This window comes from Chrysemys picta, chromosome 3, assembly GCF_011386835.1.
Source record: "Chrysemys picta bellii isolate R12L10 chromosome 3, ASM1138683v2, whole genome shotgun sequence".
In the NCBI taxonomy this organism is placed as follows: Eukaryota; Metazoa; Chordata; order Testudines; family Emydidae; genus Chrysemys; species Chrysemys picta.
Genome location: NC_088793.1, coordinates 73965968 through 73989807, shown reverse-complemented (window position 1 = coordinate 73989807; position 23840 = coordinate 73965968). Strand labels below are relative to the sequence as shown.

The 23840-nt window shown below is 37.4% G+C and overlaps 1 long non-coding RNA gene across 1 annotated transcript; it reads right to left on the bottom strand.

Annotated features, from left to right (window-relative positions):
• Positions 1-480: 480 nt before the first annotated feature.
• LOC135982037 (uncharacterized) lies at positions 481-15324 on the bottom strand. Its single transcript, XR_010599236.1, has 4 exons — positions 15161-15324; positions 14520-14845; positions 2146-2223; positions 481-1004 (listed from the first exon to the last, which is right to left on the bottom strand). It is a non-coding gene; the product is annotated as an uncharacterized LOC135982037 (long non-coding RNA).
• Between the last annotated feature and the right edge of the window lie 8516 nt (positions 15325-23840).

The window sequence follows — 23840 nt, the reverse complement described above, 5'->3', positions numbered from 1 at the left end:
GTGACATCCAACCATGAACCCAACACCAACCTGACTCTGACCACTAGGTCAGACTATGCTGTTATGGGCCCTGACAGGACATGTCCCCCTAAAATCAAAAATATGTATGGAAAAAAATACATTCTTCTTGCCCTCATTTGAACCACAGTATTGGCAATAACAGAATAAAGCATTGCAGGTGCCATTTGATACGAAAGTGCAATTATTAGATGATCTTGAAGATGAAAAGGTACTGAACTTACAAATATTGTAAAGTACATGAATTATTAACTAAAACAATATACAACATTTTTCATGTATTCTGACCCTTGGTATCTCATGGCTTGTCAGATCTCTTAAAGTTTGAGCCTTCCCTTTTCAGAGCACAATGTCTCTGCTTCCGTCTAATAAATCCATATCTGGAGTACTATATGGGTAGTTCTAGTCATTTCATTGTAATAAAGACATGACAAAAGGGTAAACAGCAGAAGGAAGGGCAAGCAGAATACACGGCGCCAAAGTGCTTTTTTATTTAAAAAGGTTAAACAGAGCCAGGTCTCTCTTCAAGGGAAAAGAAAAGGTGGGTACAAAAATCTGAAGAAATGAGAGAGGATAAATGTTATAAGGTTATTTAAACTAAGCTTCAATTATAAGAGCAAGTGGGCACAAATATAAGTTAAAGAAAGGACAGGGCCTTAAGGGATTCAGGAAGAATTTCATTATCCAGTGAGATGTTAATACAATATACAGAATAAATGTATGGACATGGTTTGAGATGATACTACCACCTCATAAAGGACTCCATAAAAGGACTTTCATGCTCTTCAGGAATATCTGGCACTATCATTATCTTCTTTTTAAAAAGGAGAAAATCCCAGCTGCGATTTATCTGCAGCTGAATCTTCTTCTTCAGATATCAGGATGATGCAGAGTAGGTCAGTTTATTGGTCAAGACGACTTAGCATGAAATGAGGAAGGGAGTCTTCTCAATAAACAGCTGTACCCCACTGTCCCCAGGCAGAAACCTGGCAATCAAATGAGAGGGACAATCAAGGAGTGTGCCTTATGCAAATTGTAGTGTACATTCACATTCAGCTTTTGATTGGGGAGAATGCCTGCTTATAGTGGAACATGAAACAGAGATCAGTGAACTCAATCATTGTTCTTGGCAGATAAATAAATTACTGATGTATATGGGGTAGCAATACACAAAAGTTCCTCAAACACCTCTGGCCAAAACTCTGACATTGAAATAATTAGTCAGCTGAGAGATACAAAGAGAGGACTTTCTTTGAGAAATGAAAGGCCACTGCAAGTAGGCCTTTCATGCATACATGTGACTCAAGATTGCAGAGAAAATGATTACTGGCAATCAGTGTACGGGATAGATATATGAGATACAACTTCTTATATCAAGTGAGGCTGGAACACAATACATTGCAGTTCACAAACTCCTCTCTATCCTGACCAGACTTTCAATAATGAGGTAGTCAATCAAATGAGTGAGATGCAAACAGCATATGTACATGTAAATGCAATTACTTTTTGTGAATATGAGAATAATTAAAGCAAAGTTTGCTCCATAGCCAATAAATCCGGTTTCCATCTTTCTTTTTTCTCTGACAGAAAGCAGCAGCCCAAGTATTTTTAAATCTGTGGTTCACATTTGTAGCTAAATACAATATTTTTGGGGGAGAAGAATAAAAGTAAAGCTTTAAAATGTCCATTATTTCCTGAGGTGGGCTTCTCTCCTTTTTCTTTTCTTTCCCGAAAGTGCTCCCTGTCTACTCCCTGAGATAATCAAAGCCACAATGATATTGCAGGCACATCTCCAGTTGTTAAAGAACATGTCAGACCAATTAATAGAAACAATGCAATGTGACTTTACGTGATCAGTAACAAAGCATGGGTAGCAAACTATAAATATCAAATACTTTGAAGTAATACTTACGGTGAGTAATCATATGCTGACATTTTAATACTTTTTTGGTCAAGTTACAGATAAACAAATTTGTAAATATCAAGTTCTGATCATTGATAATTCTTGAACAGAAAAAAGTATTAAATCCGTTAGATAGTTATTCACTATAAATTATTTAATTAGCTTTTGGTACAATTAGTGATACCTGAATCTGTTACAGATAATTTTGCATTTTACTTACTTACATATACAACTTCCTTGTCCTCCATGGGCCTTTGTTTAAGAAGTCATGGTGGGAAGATAATGAGTCAAAGACTAAGTGCCTGAAAAGAAAGAAACTGGTAGATATTTTAATGCGAGGCATGAAACTCATAATTGAAGGTAACCCTATGCTGCTGGCCTCTCTCTACAAATATCCTTTTATACTGGGAAAAGAGATTTTCTACAGTTTCACTGAACATTTGGATAAATAGAATCTGTAAATGATGTCATTGTTTGAATTTATAGACAGTGACTTTGAAAATGGCATGTTGCTGTAAAAATAGACTCCTGATAGCACGAAGGCTCTTTCAACTATTCTTGAAAGCATTGTTCTGATTTTAGTGGCCACACACTGCTAAATGACTGACTTTGCCAGCTATGGAGGGCAATTCTAATTCAGTCGATATATCAAAGAAGGAACAAATTATATTTTGTGCTCCTACTGAGAAAAATTGATACTTTCTGGTTTGTGTGCTGTATGTAAAAACTATTTTTCTTTCTTTTTTATGTAAAAATATATTTTTTCCATGGATCAGCTCCAAACAATTCAGTTCAAAACATTTATTTGTGACTGGTCCCTTTTTATATTATCTTTTGGTTGGTGTATGCGTGCACAATCACACATACCTTTTTCCAAAACATTTTTTACAGGAAAAGTAGAGTACAAACAAAAATGTTGCAGAATTAATATGTATATGTGATACAGATGATTTTCTGTCTCTTAAATCTGCTTTCAGAGATCTGCTTCATATCAGCCACAATCCAAATGCCAGACTGATTTAGACCAGATATTGCACATCTAGGGTAAAGGTCATTTGTTTGATACTTTATGAGCACAGCAGCAGATAAGACAAATGAGCTATGAACTGCAAGGGTACTGGTCTAAAACTGTTCTGCCACTCTAAGGATATGTGAGGTAATACTCTTGAGTAGAAAAGAGAGTGAAGAATAGCACTTAAAACAGTAGTGGCTTGAGGTAAAAAAATTCAAGTAGGGCATTAGAGCCCCTTTTATTAATTTTACCTGCCAATTCACTAATATACTGCCTTTTAAGTATGTCCCTCTGGTTGTTGAATTGTTCAGTGATGCGCTGCTGACTGGATGCCACACCCAGACTGTGTAACTCAAAAACTTGCGCACTGGAGAAGTAGCCCACACAGAGATCGTTCAGTTTGTATGACTCTTAGAACTGGACAAAATAGTAATAATAAAATACAAACTACTTGTTTTTAAAAATGCAAAAAAGTTAAAAAAAAATGCTGTGAGGATGGCTTCAAACATACAAAACAAACAAAGAAACTTTTCCATGTTTTCATTTTTCTTTTTTGCATTTAGTGGTGGTTTGGCTAGCTGAGTTTGGCCACATGCTACTGGTTCTGTTTCCCTTAATGGAAAAGCTGATGCTACATGGACAAGAGGACAAGCAGAATCTAATTTGACTCATTTTCTCAAAAGATGAGACAGCAGCTGAGAGTGGGCTTTGTCTTTAGAGGGTAAGGGATATTCACTTATTATCCCTTTCTTAGAGAAGATAAACAAGAACATTTAGAGAGAAGCAGCCTTGAAGATACTGAAGATGAGAGCAATCAACCCACCAAAGACAAGATGGAGATAGTATGCTATTGTTCCTTCCCCCACATGAGGTAACTGACCAACAATAGCAAGATAAAGGGGCAACTGGGGATATTTTTATTTTTTTAATCAATAGTTTTAAAATATTCAAAAAATTATTATCAAGATAATGTCTATCAACACCTTGACCATTTTATCTGTTTGCTTTATCCTTCCCTTCATTCTGTTAGTTCGTCTGTCCTGTCTTTTATTTTGTTAATCATCTGGGGAAGGGAACATAGCTGCCTGAATCACTGATGCCTCAAGGTGACATCTTGGATCTATAGAAACTAAACATTACCCAGGTATAGTGAGTTCAAGTCCTGCCTTTGGCAGCTTTCTGGGAATGTTGTTCTTTATCGGCATTCTACAAGGCTCCTTCTGTAAAGTACTGGGGAAGAAACAAAGGAGACGTAAGGAGGGAATTTTTCCTCTGTATATGGCATTGGTGAGACTGATGATAAAATACTATGTCCAGTTCTGGTGTCTACATTTAAAAAAAAAAGATGTTGAATAATTGGAGAGGGTACAGAAAAGAGGCACAAAAATGATTTGAGGGCTGGAGAAAATGCCTTACAGAAAAAGACGTAGAGAGATCAATCTGTTTTAGTTGATCAAAAAGAAGTTTGAGAGGTGACTTAATTACCATATATAAGTATCATCAAATATCTCTTCTGAATCAAGCAGGGGCTTGAACCTGGGTCATCTAAATCCCACATGAGTGCCCAAACATCAGGCTATTAGCTATTATGACAGAAAGGGGGAGCCAGGGGAGGGTTACAAAATAAAGGGTGACATGGCCAAAGTTATGGGTTTGGAAAATGATTAACCTTTGGAACAAAGTACCAAAGGAAGTGGTGGATTTTCATCTCTGAATGCCTTCAAATCTAGACTGGGTGCCTCTAACAAGTTACTGGGCTCAGTAATGAGGTTACTGAGTGGAATATAATGTGTATGATATACAAGAGGTCAGAGTAGATGATCTTTTGGCCTTAAAATCTATTAATCTACCTTCATGCTTACAGTACCTCGTACATTGCATGAATTAGTTGACACCAGGGCCGGCTCCAGGCACCAGCTTAACAAGCAGGTGCTTGGGGTGGCCAAGGGAGAGGGGCAGTACCTGCAGCAATTCAGGGGCGGCAGGTCCCTCACTCCCTCTAGGAGCGAAGGACCTGCCGCCGAACTGCCGCCGCAGAAATGCTGGAACCGGCCCTGGTGGACACAAATACTATGTAAATAATAATTACTGTGTGGAGTCAGGGGTCATACTGCCTGATGGTTACCTCCACAGAATCAGATCATTTGGACAAACATCCAAATACTGAACCTTTTTATGTCTCTTGACACATATTTCACATGGAATCTCACTAGTTTACAATGTGCTTTTCCCATGTGGTTAGGCTGGATTACAGTGCGCTGTTACATATACTTTTGCTGTGTTGGAAGGAAGGTTTTTTAAATATATTATTTCCCTTTTAGTCATAGTGTACATGTCATAAGATCAGCGATTCTCTGGCCTGCCGAGATATAAGAAACCAAAACCAATGACCAACATGCCCTGTGCATCCAGCTTGCATCTATTGCTCCCAGTTCTAGTCCTCCCTGAGTTGTTTGTGCAAGTAGTGATATGGATACCCTGTGCTACATGGGGAGGTGATAAGAGAATGAAAATGTCTCTGGGACACCCCCCATCTCCATCTGACACCTGTCTAATCTGTGAATGTTAATAACATAAATGAAAATGAGAGAAAATATATTGTGCACTCTCATGTTCGCTAACATTGCCAAGATGGTTTTTGTATACAAAATTCTGAGTGAGCTAAATTACAAAATGGACAAAATTCAAAATAGAAATGAATTTTGCAAGCTGCTTTGCAAATAAATATGTACATATAAAATAAAAACATTGGAATGGTTTGGACTTAGAAATTCATGGAAAATATAATTCTGAGGAGTCAAATGTGTGAAGCAAATTGTCAGAAAGATTGAGGGAATTTTTTTCCCCACAAATATTGGCCAGCATCAGCCTTGAATGAAAACATGATTTAGAGTCATAGATTGCAAGGCCAGAAGGCCATTGTGATCATGTGGTGTGACCTGCTGTGTAACACAGGCCATAGAACTTCCCCAGAATAATTCCTAGAGCATACATATTTTTTTAAAAATCCATATTGGTTTAAAAATGCCAGTGATGGAGAATTCACTACAACCCCTGGTTTTTTTATTCCAATGGTTAATTACCCTCACTGTTTAAAAAAGCAATAGGCCTTATTTCTAGTCTGAATTTGACTAGCTTCATCTTTTAGTCATGATGATGTGGATAGAATAAGTCTAGAACAGACACCAGTTTTAATGGCTGCATATGCAAAGTAGAAATAAGTAGGTTATTATTTAGAATAATTTCTTTATTGATAACATGAAGTAGGATCCCATCATAGTAGGTAGTATATAAACAAACACAATGACAGTCTCTGCCCCAGAGAGCTCATAATCTAGGATGAAAGCAGCACACAAAAGGTGGACAAAGATTAAATTTAGAGGAGATGAATGGAAAGATAAGGTGACAGAGACGGGTGTGAATGGATGTTGGTAGTTCAAATTATTTTGATCACGTGTGGTTACAGATTAACCAAAGATAAATGATGACATATTTATTTTACCTTAATTTTATTGTAATGTGTTTCTGTGTAGGTCAGTGCTCCAAGTGACTCAGAGGAATAATTTTTTTTTTATATTAACAGTAGTGCTGGTGCTGCATACTTCTTCTATGAGGAATCCCTCTTTTTAAAAAAAGGCCTCCTGGATACATACCAGAGATGGATTCCAATCGGAAGGAGTAATTTATAATGGTTTTTAAATTGTCATTATTCAATAAGTTGTTTTTCCATGATTTGAGCAAACTTTATGCATTCATTTCAAGTATCTTGTTGCTGTATTCAGCCAAACTGAACTAGTAATATTGGACTTGAGATTTTTTCCCCCATGTGCTTTGTTATAGATTTTCTTATCATTTCTAAATCACCATTACTGGATAGCTTTCTGAGTGGAGTAATTGAACTTTAAATCACAGAAATGAAAACCACTTCATGTATTAGAATAAAATGTCAGAACTGACCTGAAGCATCACCCAAAACTCAATCAAAACTTCTGTCTGGTTTGAATTCTAAAATGTCTGGGTAACATTAAATAAAATAAAAAAAAAAGATATTGGGCATCCATTTTAGGCCAAAATTTACAATTGTTTAAATTTACTCCTCCCATGTTTTTAACATGAGAAAGTGAATCCTGTACCAGAAGTTAATTAAAACTCTTATTATACTAAAAAAAAAAAAAAAGACTCCCACTGTCATGGTATATGAAACCATGGTGCTTCTTAAACAAGAGGCCATTACTAAAGGGAACAATTACAACCACAGACTTCCATAGAGATTGAATTCCAGCTTTTGGCTCCTTTTTGTTTACCAAGGACCACAACCTGTCATAAGAACAGCCATACTGGGTCAGGCCAATGGTCCAGCCCAGCCCAGCATCCTGTCTTCCAACAGTGGCTAACACCAGATGCTTCAGAAGGAATGAAAGTGAATATGACAATTACTGAGTGATGCATTCCCTGTCGTCCAGTTCCAGCATCTGGTGGTCAGAGGCTAGGTCTAACCAGAGCATGGGGTTGTATACCATACCATTCTAGCTAATAACCATTGATGGACTTATCCTCCATGAACTTATCTAATTCTTTTGGGCCCAACTTAGAAGGCATGCTCTTTTTGCTCAGACTGTAGTGGGTTCAAGTTTTAGCTATGGAGGTCCCTCAGTTCAATTGCCAGCCACAACCCAGACTCATGGACCCTCTACTTTTGTTCCTTCTTAAACCTAAACCATCATCTTATCCAAACATTGAGACCCTGCAGTTCTGCTATCTATCTGGCCCTGGGTATGGAACTGTTGCCCTTTTTTTTTTTTGGTTTGGGTCATAAACTGAAGCACCAAATTATCACAAAATATGTTGTGTTGTCATAATCCCATGCCTAAACCATATGAAAGTGGACATCTTTGACCAAGTTCTGATATCATGAGATTTCAAACCTGATGAAAGATAAAGGTCTGGGTTCAAATTTCTTTACCCCAGTTTGGCCACATGACAGTGCTTAGGCAGCACAATGGGGCCACATAACCACCAGCTCTCCCCAGGTTAGTATTCCTTTAGCATGGGAGTGGGTAGGAAGAGAACGTGGCTGCAGAGCACTGGGCCTTGGCAATCACTTGCTGGGACACAGCCCCTCTCTGTGCTCACCCCAGCATAGATTTAAAAAGCCTCACGGTGTTCTAGTCTATGCCATCTCACTATGGCAATCAATCTGAGTCCCACAATGGAAATGTTCACTATTTAGAATGGTGTTCACAATAACCTTAAGGTTATTCAGCTCTGCAAGCTACTCCTGCAGTGTTTGATCAGACTTATACAGATGTTCTCTGCCCCCTTGTGATTTGGCTGAGTAGAGCTCATTGGCACCCCTCAAAAATTAATCACACTCTTTGAAAGTGACAACAGGGTAAATTGCTCAGTTTTGATCCCGACCCATTATTCATGGACAAAAATGACCCTGTCAACAGATGGCTATTGAAATCCTACTTGCTTTATGTTGGCACACCTCAAGTTCAGAGGGATAAACCAATGGGGTTGGCTGGTGCCATCAGGTATTAATGATGTCTTTTCTTTAGGGTTACAGGTCCTGCTGTGAATGTGTGAATTTTCAGGCATGGTTTCAACTACTAGACATAGTAGTGTATGATCAGCCAAAAATAAGGCTTATAACTAGAATACAATTCCATGGAAGCTGTGTGATATAGCAGGGTAACAAAGAGAAAGATAAAATCAATAAAAATCAGGTTGTGTTATTACAATATATATGTATATGTGCCAAGTGCTATGGTGTATGTCTGAGTTATAGCTAATTGTAGACCTTTGGGAACTGTCACTAGAGATTGTAATGACCTCTTTAAATAATGAAGAGGAATAACAACAACAAAAATTAGAAAACTCCCATTTCAAAGTGAAAAAGGAAATATACCTCTCAATGATTTGTTTAAGAAAAACTCAGTCTTATATATTAAGTAACTGGCCCTTTTGGGGTGGCCCTCTTCATCTCTTGAGTTAAAAGCTTTGTCACAATGCTTTTTGAGAAGATAAAAAAATAGAACTCAGTTCACAATACAGGAGAAGCCCTTTTGCAACATTTTTGAAATAACACTTATTCCATGAAAATGCAGAAGTAAAGATCATCCATGCACATTATATTCAGACATCTAAAGAAATGTAAAAATACCCCTTATTTTCTGATGAAAGCCAAATTGGTTGATAATCTCAGGTAATTAAACTTAAAATCAAACAGAGGAAAGAAAACTATAAAATAAAACCATTGACTGCAGGCCAGAATTACTAAGGCCTGAAGATTGCAATTTAGCTAATAATTCAAATAGCAAGGTTGGACTAAGGGGAAATTAGTAATGGTTGTCCACCCACCATCCCTCAGCTATTATCACAGCTGGGTGTTCTGGTCAGTGAATGATATGAAATCTACATAACAGCAGCCTCATTACCTTGTACCACTATGTGCTACAGGAAAGAGTACAACAAAGGTGCTTCTCATCTGGATCCTGATTCCCTTCAGGTATTTCACTCTTACCCTCCAACAAAGCTCAGTCCCTTAGTAACACAGGCAAGCACACCATGAACACCTTAGGTGATGCAAGGGTGGAAAAAATTACTTCAGAACTAAAGCCACCTGCTGCTAACAATAAAAGCCAAGAGAGCTATCCTTACTCCTTCAAACTACTTCACTTCATTGTTTTATTCATGCAATTGTTTGGAGAATTTCTTCCTTTGCTATTTGAACGTGTTTTTGAGCAGCATTTGACTGGCAACTATTAACAATTATAGTTAGCACTGAAGCATCAGGAAAATCTTTTCGTGAGTTCCAGGGGTGAAATTCTGGCTTCAGTGGTGCAACTTCCATTGATTTTAACGGGACCAGGATTTCAGCCCAGGTACTTTGATTAAAAGTAGATGATCTTCTATCTATCTATGTGATTTATGGAATTAAAGAACTACATGATTTTCTTCTGAAACAGGTAATGCAAGCAACTTATATCATTAGTTTTGTATTCAGAACAGAATGATGATAGGGAGCTATCTCTAGAAGGGTAATCATGTTCTTAACTGACAGATGTCTGCCACCAGCTGCTGCACATTAGAACATATTATCTGACATGCCCAGGTTCATTGAGAGACACTTCTTAAAATACTCAACAGCATAAAACTAACATGCTTCAGCTTCTAAGAACTGTTTGTTACCTCTTCTGTCACACAATTGTGTTTTTCAACAATGACACTTGAGCTGCTTTGTTCTTAAATTTCCTGTTTGAAAATTACACTGTACCCTCTTAATCTGTTTTTTTCAGAGAGCCTGTTCATAACAAATTGAGTTAGAGCTTAAGAGAAACCTATGGAACTAGCAGGATGTGCAATATCACTTTTAAACTGATGCTGTTTCCTTGTATCATGCTTATTTTCAGAATCAAGACTTTTTTTTTTTAAAAGAGTATGAGTATTAAAAACATTGCAAGTCTTCAGGGGCAATATGTCTTCCAAGACTTCCTAGAATTTGGGATCTGTAGTACTTGATGCATCTCAAATCTGTTTCAGGCTTGAGAAATATCTATCTTGTCTTTTTGAAAATCCTTGACAAAGCATGACAAATAGGTTCCTTTTCATCTTTCTAGAAAGCAGGGTCCTTTAGACTCCAGGCGGAGAGGCCTGCATTCTACTCTTTGCTGTACAGAACCTGGCAACCACCTGGAGTAATGTAATACAAGCAGCTCCAGTGTTGAAAGCCACATTACAAACCACAAGAAGTGAAGGAGCTGAATATTTTCTGGTATTAGTAGAGGCAGCTACAAGGACCCCATATCCCTTTTGTGAGGATGATGGTGCTCCACTAGGTGGTAGTGCTGATTTTTTTTTTTTTTTAAGAATCTTCATGAAAGGAGAAGTAAAATATTTATGCAAATTTGAGCTCATTTTAGCTATCACTAATGAAAATACACACACACACCTATACAAGGTTAAAGGTGGGGACACAGCAACTATTTGTCAGGGAAGCATTTGAGGAAGTGAAAATAAAAATGAAAGGATAGATTCTCATTTTGAAGGACAGGTAGCTATAAATATCTAAATGTCAAGGTGAGAATGCTGTTACAGTTATTTACATTACAGTAGCACTTGTTGATCCTCAGCTGAGATCACAATCTTGTGCTGGCACTGAACAAAGACATGTTGAAAAACAGCCCCTGCCTCAAAGAGCATACAGTCTAAATAGACAGGACAGACAAAGGATGGGAGAATGGAAGCATTACTACCCCCCTTTTACACAGATTCCATTCTAAGAAAGGAAGGTATTCACAACAAATGGCTCCATACGAAGTTCTGTCTCTCACTGCTACCAGAAAGAGTTTACACGTGGGAACTCTATCACAGAGGGATGTAATGGCTTTCCCACGGCAAGTTTATGACAGAGCCAGCAATTGAATCCAGATCTTGGGAGTCCCAGTTCAGTACCTTAACCTCAAGACCATCCTCTGTCTGGATTCAAAAAGGAACTAGATAAATTCAGAGAGGATAGGTCTATCCATGGCTATTAGCCAAGGCAGGAAAGGATGTAACCCCATGCTTGGGGTAACCCTAAACCGCTAACAGCAAGAAGACAGGAGGTGAAGACGGGTGGATCTCTTCAAAATTTCCCTGTTCTTTACTCTTCTCCTGAAGCTCTGGTATGGGCCACTGTCAAAGACAGGATACTGGGCTAGATGGACCATTGGTCTGATCTGGTATGGCAGATCGTATGTTCTCTCCAGTGCACCCGTAGAGACTATTCTTGTGGACCAACTGACAAAGTACTTCTCACCACCACAACCACCTGAATTTCAGGTAGCAAGAACTTCTATACACACATGTTGCAACAACTAATGCAATTTGTCATTAGTCTGACATCTAATAACTGAGGTCACACAAGCAGAGGCTTAATGGTATATATACACATGATACATAATCACACTTTTTAAAAAGTTCAGAAAAAGTTGTCATGGTTTATCTGGAGATATCTCACACTTCACCTAAATCTCCAGGGCTTGCTGACATCCCTGACACTTTGTGAATGAGGCCTTTTTTATTTTCCCTTCATTTGTTTAGTTCTTTACCTAATTGATTTTCTGTGCTAATACACTAAAGGTCTGAAGAAGGCAGAGCCTCAGGTGTGACAGATGAAATAAGTTGCTCTTAGTCATTGCTTTTATCTTCCATGTCTAATGTGTTGGTTACAGCTGTGCAGTTTAACAGCAAAATCAATACATCATTTGCTGCAGGTACCTGAAAGAATTTGGAAGCCTGCTGGTATTTTAACTATTAGGTTTCCTCTGAAAGACTCTCCCCCCCCCCGCCCTCGAAATCAATTGTTGCAGAAAAACAAGTGTATGTGTGAGAGAGAAAGAGGGAAAGAAAGAACCATTTACTACTCAGCTAATTGGGTAAGTTACTGGTGGTTTGTCATAGGAAACATCCATTCATGTGGTTGAAATATCACAAATAAAACTACTGTCCAGTGAATATATAGTGTCAAATTTTTGTAACTAAATCCAAAGCTGTACATGTAAAATACAAGACACAAATAGGAAATTGCTTGCATGACAGTTACAGTGAATGAGCAAAACTGATCTTTTGTTTGTTCATGCAGTCAGCTGCTTGTGCATGCAGCTGGATATTTTGCACTAAAGGTTATTGCTTCTATACATATGCAGAATTTGCATGCACAGCTTAGACATCTGCTTTGGAAATTGTGGCCTTTTGAAGCTATAAATGGAGCAAAAGCAGAAAAGGCCACTAAAATACAGTGCAGTTAAATTAAAAGTCAAAGTGACAAATTGGTTATTCAACCTAGAATTATGTCAATTTAACTCACTCCCATGTAGCATATTTTACAGTATTTTTATCCTCATCATCTTAATATGTTTTGCTGTATCCAAACCTTGCGTTTGCCATGGTAGTGCAGTGTTATATCTTGGTGATTTTTTCTGACTAACGTAATTGTTTTTGTGATCCCTCACACTACTGTATTTATTGCCATTTGTTAAGGAAAAGCTCAGGCACAAAAAATGTTCTCTAAGTAACATGATTATTGATTGATTTTCTAGTTTGCGGTAAGTGTGCTCAATGCTGTACAATGAGAGGTCTGTGCCAAACAAATAACAGGTTCCCGGCCTCAAAAGCCTGAGTGTAACAGTACAATCCTACATGGTGCTGAATGATGCCAGGGAAATACTGAGCACCTTCACCTCCCATCAGTTTCGCCCACTGACAACTCCAACAATGCTCAGCAGCACCTGCCCCGATGAATCCCAGTTCACAAGTTGCTCAGTGGAATAACACTATGATAAGTGAATTTTAGCTACTGCAGTTTGAGGACTTAAAAAATATTCTTTTGAATTGTATCATCTCCAGATAAGCACTCAATGCCCTAACAACATATTACTAATGTAATGAGGCTGATTATAATTAGGATTGACCAAACGAGTGTGGATAAAATAAGAACTGACCTGAACCTTTGCCCTAATATTAAAAATGAAGCTGAACCAGACATTTTTTTCTAAGTTTTAGAACTGTTCATTGCTTCCCCCTGATTTTCATGGTTTTTTTTCCCACTTCTGTACTCTCCTGGTTCTGTCTAGGAGTGGGAAGACCAAATACTATTAAAAAAAAATGTTCTAGTCCAGGTCAAACCGTTACCACTATTTATACTCACGTAGCATACAATGTTCTTGGCATCAATCCAAATATATATGAAGATATATTACCCGCCCTGAACACATCATATTTTAAAAAGGTAGTGGAGGTCTTATGGAAACGTCTGTTCTCCCCCATACATATATCCCAATTTGCAAGCTCAAGAGGCTAGATAAAGCAGAATTTCTAAGGCTTTAATAATGATTGTTATTTGAACTGAGCTTCTGAATTTTGCTTATCACTAATTACGATGACTGATGTTTTGCACTAATGTGGCACCAGTTCTGTAGGTGCATTTCCTCAGCCTCAATGTAACTAGGACAATTTACAGCAGCTGAGGATTTGCCCAGAGATTTTAAAATCAAAATGAACTATTATGATTTAGTCTGACCTGCTAATTAATACAGACCATAGAATTTCACTAACTGATTCCTGCATCAAGCTCATAACACCAGGCTGAGCTAGAATTTGTCTTAGAAAGACATCCACTGCCAGTTTCATTGTCTGTCGTTTCTTTACTGTTATTTAAATTTAATGGGGTTTACAGTTGAACCCTTTTATTTTGTCTAATCAAAGTCTATTGGACAAAAAAGCATTGCAACCAGCTGGAAGTGTGCATTTCCTTCTGCCAGGGTTGGCAAAACTCCCCAGCATACCATCCTGAGCCAGATGCTTCCCTTTATTGCAAAATATGGAGGCGGAACAAATGAGTGAGGGGAAAAAGCACCAACGAACCCGCTCTTCCAGCTAGGGAGCAGAGTGTCATCTCTGTAGCATGCTTTTCTCAGTCCCATGGAAACTCCTTTACATGAAAAAAATGTGGTTGAGGCTCAGTGGGCATTGGGAAAATGGCTGGCTAAGGTGGGGTAGAATTGGACAGCAGCTATTCTACAAAGAATATTTCTGTAGTACCTTAGTGGATTTCCATTGTGCTCTTTGTGGTAGTAGCTTAACCTGCAGTTAAGAATGCGATCTTGGTAGAGTAGACAATAGCAGCAGCATGACACCTGGCTGAGTAGTGCTGTCAAGAGTAAAGGGAAGGTAGGAACTAGAGGGTTTCTCTGAGATGTGCAGGGACAGAACAAAATTTCTCCTGACCTCTTCAGGCATTGTCTCAATACAAAACCAGGCTGCTCCTTTCTCTGCAAACTCCTTCACTTGAGGAGAAAATACAGCCACAAGTCCACAGTCCTATACAGGTATTTCAGAGACGTAGTCTTTTCTCTCCTGCGGAGTTTCTGTAGGAGGAAAGGATGTGGCTCGTAGCAAGTGTTAATAAGCTTAACTTTTTGAAACTGCTTTTCAATTGCCCAGTATTAAAACCAAATCAAACTGCATTTTTTTTCCATTTTCCACAGTTCCAGAGACATGGTTACTTTAAAAATATATATTTTTAAACATTTTCACAGGTAAACCTTCCTTTGTTTAGTTATGACAGGGGATCATCAATAAGATGACAGCAGAAGCAGCAACTGGGATACTGAAAAGGCAAGTGCACAGGATTTGAATGTGAAACAAATCCATTTTTTACTTAAAATTCACTGATAACTTACTGGCAATGAGTTGGCAGGGTAGGTACCTTGTGGTTAGAAAGTTTTTTTCTTTGACAGCAGATGAAATCATGTGGATTGGAGAAAGCCAGCCAAACTTACAATGCTACAGACATGGTGGGTTAATTTAAAGTATTTCAGTGCTGACTATTCATTAAGTCTCTGAATTAGCAATTCCTCCCTATTCAGCAAACAACTTAAGCACACACTTAAATCCTTTGCTGAAATGGAGCCTAATCTGTGCCACTGGAGTCATGCAACCCAGCTGCAAATATGTGAAAGATAAAAGAACATTTTAACTAAGGCAGATGACCTAAACTGGCAATTCCAAACTGATTATTTGCCTGGCTCTACCAATTAAAGATCCCCTTTCATGTTTCCAGTAATCTAAAATTAATTTAATCTATCTATTCTGATGTTTTTTTCCTTGTTCCCTAAGCACATGCATTGCTTTTTTTATGCACTTTGTGCATTTTTAATTCTAAGCATGATTTTTTTTCCATTTTATTTTTAAAATGGTGCTATTGGCAAAGAAATGTCTTCTGCTGGGGTCTCTAATTTGTCTTTCTCTGAAAACACACACATTCATGCCTACATCCCACTGTGACATATGCATCCAATGTCCAAGGGACAACTAAGGAAAACTGGCAACACATGTTTTTATCACTTGCAAGAAAATCTGAAAAAAAAACCTATAACAGGAACTTACCTTGGTATCTGTTGTAAAATTAATGTAAAGAACAAGCTGTTTGGAACCCTGGTCAAACCTTCATCCCTACTACTGTTTGACAGAACCCTTTCATAACCTTAGAAAGGAATATTAAAAGAACCAGATAATAAACTGCCTGTACACCTGAACCCAGCTTAAAACTAGTTTCCACCCCACATTCTTTAACCTGTCTTGGTGGCTTTGTCAAAGATTTTAATTTATTTTTTACTAGAGCTGAGCAAATAATGGAAACATTTCTCCACAAATACTCATTAAAATATGAAATAATTTCTATTCAGTCATAATTGGGACCTCTTTAAACACTTGGATGTTGACAGAAAGCGAACACAATCTTCACTAATTCAAATAAGCGGGAGAAGCTAATTTTAAGCTTAAAAATGTGCCAAAAGCAAATTTCAAATTGTCCATTTGATTGTAATACACTCATTTCATGCTGTGCTGGTTTGTTAGATGAGTCATCCGATAAAGGAAGAGAAACAATACCAGAGAAATCTTGCAGCTAACCAGCACAGTGCATGTTGAGAACTGTGACTAGTCACTGCACATGATTTTGCAATAGCAAAGCAGTTTTCTTTTTTTTTTAAAGCTTTCTAAAAGGGCTATTCTTTGGTCATCTAGCACCAAATGAAATAAATATGATATGATTGCTTTTTAAAAAGAAAAGCAAAACAAAAAAGCCTCCCTTCAGTTGTAGACTTTCCCTTTCAAACCAAAGTATTCTTTTTACTCACCCTCAATCCACTAGTGGCTTCCCATGGAGAGCTGAAATCACCAGGTTTCAAAAATCAAATGGTTAGTTTTCTGTACTTTAAAGAAGTTTCAGTTAAGTTACACTTACAAATTTGCACAGCAGGTGTGTTGTTTCACCTTGAGGCAAACTCTTGCAATCCAACAGTCCAGCCCTCTGTCCAAAGTACCAAGATCAGATATTTAGAAAAATATAAATAGAGAAAGAATAAAATGTCTCAACATCAAACAATCCTCTTCGGTCAAATTCTGTGCTGTTTTTCACTCCAGCAAGCCCACAAATCTCCCTGAGGGAAGGATTCAGCCCATAATGTTCAAGCCTTTCAGTCGATATCAGTTAAACTGATGTGTCTCATGTGTCCACACTTTAACAGAAAAAGCCAAAAGCCATTGAATTGGGTCATTCAGAAGGGCTGCATACCTGAAGTGTATCAGAAACTAAAAATAAAAGTGCACCTGGGTAAAATCATGACTCCATTGAAGTCAAAGGAGCTATGCCCTCGGTTTCTAAAAAAAAATCAAGACACCTTTCATGATTTTTTTAATCTCATGGATCCCATTATCAGACAGAATGAAATTTCAATTCGATATGTACTGTTTGAAGCAACAAAATGCAGAAAATTACCTTTTAGTTAGCTTCATAATATTTATTATGGGCACTTTCAACATGTTTTATATCAATACCAAATAAAATAAACACTCTTTCCCCATGTAACAATTGTCCAGCTATACTGAAATGACAGAAGGAAAGAAGGATATGGATTTAATCAGGCCACAACTTTATTATTAGATGTCTGGGACTATCCAGTAGATATACGGGTACAGTGAAGGTAACCCCTGTTTATTCTGTAATTACCCAGGGGGCTTCCACTAGCTCCCCCCTCTTTTCCATCCAAGTTCCTCCAGCACATCCATTGCTGGGACCTTACCATAGCTGGGGGGCTTTTACCAACTCCCCCTCTTTTCCATCCAGGTCCCTCCAGCAAATCCATTGCTGGGATCTCACTATGCCCAGGGGCTTTTATCAGCACCCCCTCTGCAGCAACAAAATGCAGAAATAGGACATTTACCTTTTGGTTAGCTTCATAATATTCATTATGGGCACTTTCAACATGTTTTATATCAATACCAAATAAAATGAACACTCTTTCCCTATGTAACAAATTGAATATTTGAATATTGAGATAAGAAATCTAATTAAGTTCACTATATACTTGTTTTCCCAAGCATTAGTAATTTGAAAATCTTTAAATGAGCATGTTGAACAACGACAAAAAGAAAATATTTTTAAATGGTCATAATTTTTTTAGAACTGTTTTTTTCCCCTTAAAGACTTAAATTTTGTGTTTATTTTCCCTTTTGCTCCCTTCCTATCACCTTCCTTTTTTCCCTTTAAACTTTTTTCCTTGCTCCTCTCCCCCACCTCCCATTTTTCTACTAAAGCAAGAGACAGAAACAAGAAAGGAGGGGAAGGAGAATTGAAAAAGAAACCTTTTTTTTTTTCATTTTTGTAAAAAAAAAAAAAAAGTTTTTTTCACCCAAAAAAATGTATTTGGAAGATTTAAAAAAAGGTTGTTTTAAAAAAAAAAAAAACAAAAAAAAAAAAAAACCCAACTAACTAGCTCTACTCCAATTACTATTATCACTTTTCAGTCAAGCTATTTCCAGCATCCCAGATAATATCACCATTTCAGGTAATATTTGAACAACCTTTGTGTTTATGTTGTCTTACAAATGCTTATTTTTCAAAAGTTATTTAAAATATGTAAGTATTAGCAAACTAATGTATGCACTAAAGCCAGAAATTGAAGTGATGGGTTGAGGTAAGCAGGTGTCCTGTGGAGTGAGACTGTTGGGTTGGATTAGATCATACTAAATCTTAATTTAATCCTCAGGCCAGACCACTTTTCAGATATAATTAACCTCTTCACAGAGACATATGTAAACTAAGGTCACTCATTCTTTCCATATTTGCCCTTAAATTGTCATATTTGCTCCTATTTTCTGTTCTATATAGGTTCTTATGCCACCCTTAACGCCGCAGTATCTGCACAACTTCTTCTAGCTGAGAATGGCATTTTCTATTTATGTAATTTACTATGTTCTACTTGCTTTTGATGTTCCCCCTCCCTTTATTCCATTTTTTCTTTCCATTATCTACCATTTCCTTTTCTGTCAGTTCCTCCCCTTTATCCCCTTCCTTTCCTTGTGTTATCTTTGCACTGATTTAAATCTTTTCCTTTTTCAGTCTCCCTCTCTTTTCTCTTCCTAACCATCTTTCCCTCCTTTCAAGTATCTTAACCTCTTGCTCCTGTCTTAAACTGTTACTTCTCTTTTCTAAGCAATCCGCTGAGCTTTTGATCCTCCTCCGGCCTGGACACAGGGAGATGGGGTTTTGTCCACACTAGGCTAAGGCCTTCCCACAATGCAGACCATTGTTTAGGGAAACAGGGAAAGATGAAATTCTGCTGTAGTTATGTCTTAGTAAGGTGCAAGCCAAACAGAGGTGGCAACAGAGGTCTACTCAGTGGAGGCAACTGGGTGTCTGTCTGCTCTTGCTTGTGAGAGGGAGATTCAGAAGCACTTTATAGACCAGCACGTGGAATTCATTGTTCAGGAAGTCAAGCAAAGTTCATAAAGGTAATCAAGTCCCTTCAAAACTTTGGGCTAGATTCTCTGGCTATTGGTTCAAAGGGGTCATAGTCCTTTCAGAAACATCCAGCAGAGAATGCTCCTGCCAGAAGGGAACTCCTTGCTGATGCATTGGCACTACATCCAGGACCAAATGTCCTGTATGTTTCAAATGCCAAAACCTCAGTATTATACTATTGTTATTATTTTAAACTAACACTTGTTTCTCTCTTGCTTAGTTTTATTTCACTGGGCAAAATTTCTGAATTTTACTTTATTACATTTTAGTGGGGGGACTGAAACCATTTTGCCAAACAGTTTAGCTAAACCTACTTTCAGCAACTTCTGGAGCCATTTTATGACCCTTTGCAAAATGTAATATGAAAATTAATGGTGGAGAAAGATCCCTCCATTTTCAGAATGTTTGTTGGTAGGAGAGTAGGTGGTGTAATGTGGGAGATTCATTAGTGCCTATACATAGCAATGCTGCATGTACTACAAGAAAAACAGGACGATGTGCAATATAATACTGCTTCCCATTGTAGACTGGTTTTTCAGTGAATTGCTAGTAGTTTGACCAGTTCAGTTTAATTAATAAAGCCTAGAAAATTATTGAAGGGATTGCTTGCATGTATCAGTAAGACAACTGAATATTAGAACAACAGTAACTTCAGTTACAGCAGTAAATTGTCTCCTTCTACCCCCTACTACATTCACAGCCACTAAATCAATGCCCCTGGTTATATCGTGTTGATATGCTGGCTATCATTATGTTTAAAAATCCTAGAATAAAACACGTATTTTGCTTTTTTTCCCCTCAAGTTTCTATCTTGCTGACGTGTGGGGAAAAAATAAGTACAAAATCTGTGCTAAACTAAGATTATACTTCCTTCACTTTTAACACAGAAAATCAATAAAAAGCAAACAACCAACAAAATGAAACAAAACAAAAAGCAAACCCTCCCCAAATAGGCAGCACCTAGTGAGTAATAACTTTATTTCTGTATAGCTCAGGGGGGGTTTCAAAGAGAGTGTGAAAAGTTCATTATTATCAGCCAGGAAAAAAAGAGCGAGTGCTAAGAAGAAAGAAGCATATTTCCTACTGGGATTTCTCTCAGACTACATGATTTGCATGAAGGGCGCCACATCAAACGTTTTGGGTGCCCTTTTTCAAATATTAATGTGAAGCTTGTTTTAAGTTCTCTCTTGACTTTGTGCCACCTTGTATCAAAGGAAGTTAAAAGTAGGACTTGGGAGGAAAAAACAGTTTTTCCAACTGTTTCAGCACTTAGTAAAAATCTTTCTGTATTTGATCAGTTCTGCCTCAAACTTTTAGTATTTTGACAAATAGGCACATTTTAATCGCCTGAACATTTTTTTATCACAATCCTTTTGCAATTCACTATTCTGTGGCATGTTAAAACATCCCACGGTAGGTGATGAAGTGGGGGAAGTTCCATTCCTGACCCAGTAGGAGTACTTATGCTCAGAGCTTAGCAATTAAATGATCTTCCCACCAAACCCCCAAATCTGCATTTTTAAAAAATAAAAGCTGAATTACACTCTTAAAGGCAACTCCTAAAAGAATCTCAGTCATTTAAATTATTTCAACACATGTATAAAATAAGGTGAAATTGAGATTGGGGATGATTCCTTGTATAGCCCCCCCCGACACCAAAGAAGGCAAAAATGGTGCAGCAGAAATGACAGGGGGGGAAAAAGACATTACTGACCAGCAAACTGGATGACCAGGAACTCCTTTCAGAAATAAAAGGTATACAATCAGATATATATGTTGTATTCATGGTGTACCCACAAAGAAGTTAACAAAACATAAAATACTCTTTCTAGAAGGTTGCAACATAACAAAATTTTATTTTTTAGAATTCAGAATGACAACACAGAAGAACCCAGACCCACAGAGAGATAAAGCAGGCTGTGTCCTAAACCCAGAGTGGCACCGCTCACCCTACCTTACTATAGGCTGCCATTTTACTATTGCAAAACTCAGACCACACATTTCCCTACAGAGCCCCCAAGCCTGCAAACAGAATCGGGAAAACCACCTGACTATGTAAAGTGACAGCTTACAAGTTCAATAGTTTTTAGTCCACCACTATATTTATATGGAAATAAGTTTTGGAGAAATGTCTGCAGTCAACTATCTGCAGAACAAAACTAGATAGCTTCAACAAAATGAAAACTAAATACAAAATGAAAGTGGTGATTAAGAAAATAGAGCCATAATAAACCTTAGAGTTAAAGTTTTTCCTGAAGACCTTGGAAAAAGTAACTCCATTGCTCTATTGCAGAATTTAATAAAGGAATTCTTAAATCCCAGTTGAAATATTTCAGAGTAGCAGCCGTGTTAGTCTGTATCCGCAAAAAGAAGAACAGGAGTACTTGTGGCACCTTAGAGACTAACAAATTTATTAGAGCATAAGCTTTCATGGACTACAGCCCATGCATCCGAAGAAGTGGGCTGTAGTCCACGAAAGCTTATGCTCTAATAAATTTGTTAGTCTCTAAGGTGCCACAAGTACTCCTGTTCTTCTTTTTCCCAGTTGAAATAATCGCTGAGAGGACACAATGCTCTGTGCCAAATCCCAAAACGAGGCCATACATTCAGAGAGATTGTAGTATTTTCATCAGAAGGAACTTGAAATGCTGTAGAAAAAGAAATAATTTGCTTAGTTCATAAGATACTGATCTTCTAAGGGTACCTCTTTTTGGATTTATGCCACTACTGTATTGGAGACTAGTGAGCTTATTTCTTGTCCATCATAGAAATAGCAACGTTTTTGTCATTTTGTTTTCATTCTTTTTGGTTTTGTTTTTTAATGAAATTTAACTGAGATGTTGATGCAAAAAGATTTTTTTGAGAATCAGTTAGAAATACCACGTGGGAAAACTGGATTTTTTTATCTGAAGCGTTTTGAATGAAGTTTTTTTGTTTGAAATTTATCATAGGAAAATTTTTTTGACCAACTTTAGTTGTTACAGTAAGAAGTTAAGAAAATGAAAAAAATATATAATCATAAAAACTGTATACAAACCTGGCTTTTCTCACATAGGGCACGATCTGGCCCTTAATAACTGAGGATGTAGTATGATAGTCTTCCCTCACATACAAAGGCTCAATTCTTGATTTCAGTGGGGTTGTGTCCACATAACTGAGGTCAGGATTTGCCCCCAATTTAATTATCTTCATTTTAACTCCTCTGCATTTCAAGAGGTGATTTCCTTTAATCTTGTTTCAACTACTGCCAGTTAAATTATATGGGCATACAATATATTCACTAGGATTAGGGGCATAAACTTATACAAAAAGAAATATAGTATATGGGAAAAGGATAGGCTAAGGACTAACATGGTTTACTATGTAGTATACAGCATGAACAGGTTGGTTGGGTCCTATATGTTCAAAAATAAAGGATTATTATAGAATAATAAGGCCTAATTCTGCTCTTATTTACACTGATATAAAGCTGTAGCAACTCCAAAGAAATGGAGTTATTCCACATTTGCACTGCTGAAAATGAGAGCAGAACTTAGACCATAGAAATTAGGGATGGAAAAGATTCATTAAGTCATCTGGTCCATCTTTCTGTCAGGGAAGTTTTGGTTCATAATGCAAGAAATCAGTACAACTGAGTAATGCAGTCTCAGAAATGGACACAAGGAACTTTTACCCCTCAAGGACACGTGGAGTATGTATGTGCCGTAATAATAAGCAAATACCATGTGCAATATACTTGACAATAAAGTGCATCGAAGAAAGCACTACATTTTTATTGGGTATTTTTCAAGTAGTATTTCCTAACAACACAATAGAATGGCTTTTGTCTTTTCTACAATTATTTGTAAAATTGAAATAAAAGAAAAAAATAACATCCCACAGATAACCTCCTTAACCTTTTTGATCTACTTTTTGTACATTGTGAAAAGCACAGAAGTTTATGGGCTAAATGTGCTAGCCAAATAATGTAAGAGCTCTATTTTCTTCTCAGTGCAGGTCCCATTAATGTTAATTGGAGTTATGTGTTCTCTCTCATATGCCTCTCTATTACATGTGGAACACAGGACCTACATCACTGCCTTCCATCTTTGCCAGTCTCCTGCTGCAGTCTTAGCTTTTTCCCACATCATTTTGATAGCTTTCAATTCTGGTTCCATTGTGCATTTCCATGTACATATCCTTAGTCTAACCTGGTCACCTCTTGCTCTGAGGGTTCCAGTCCAACACTTGTCTTATATGTTATTCAAGTCTTTTCTCCATGTATGTCCTAGCCAGCTCTATTTTTGTTAGACAATTTCTTGTCCTATCAGATTCTGTTTCCTCCTCCTCTAGAGTTCTCTTTTTGTGATTGATTTTTTCTGGCCATCTGCTACTGTGGATCTGTTTAAGGCAGCTGTTTATGAAAACCTGGAGTTTAGATAAGAGGGTCTTCTTAAGTCTCCCAGTTTCAGCACCATGTAGTAAGACCAATTTTACAATGGTGTTAAATATTCAAAATGTAGTTTAGAGAGCATGATTTGTTTCTCTGGATTGGCTTTAGAGTTACAAAGGCATGT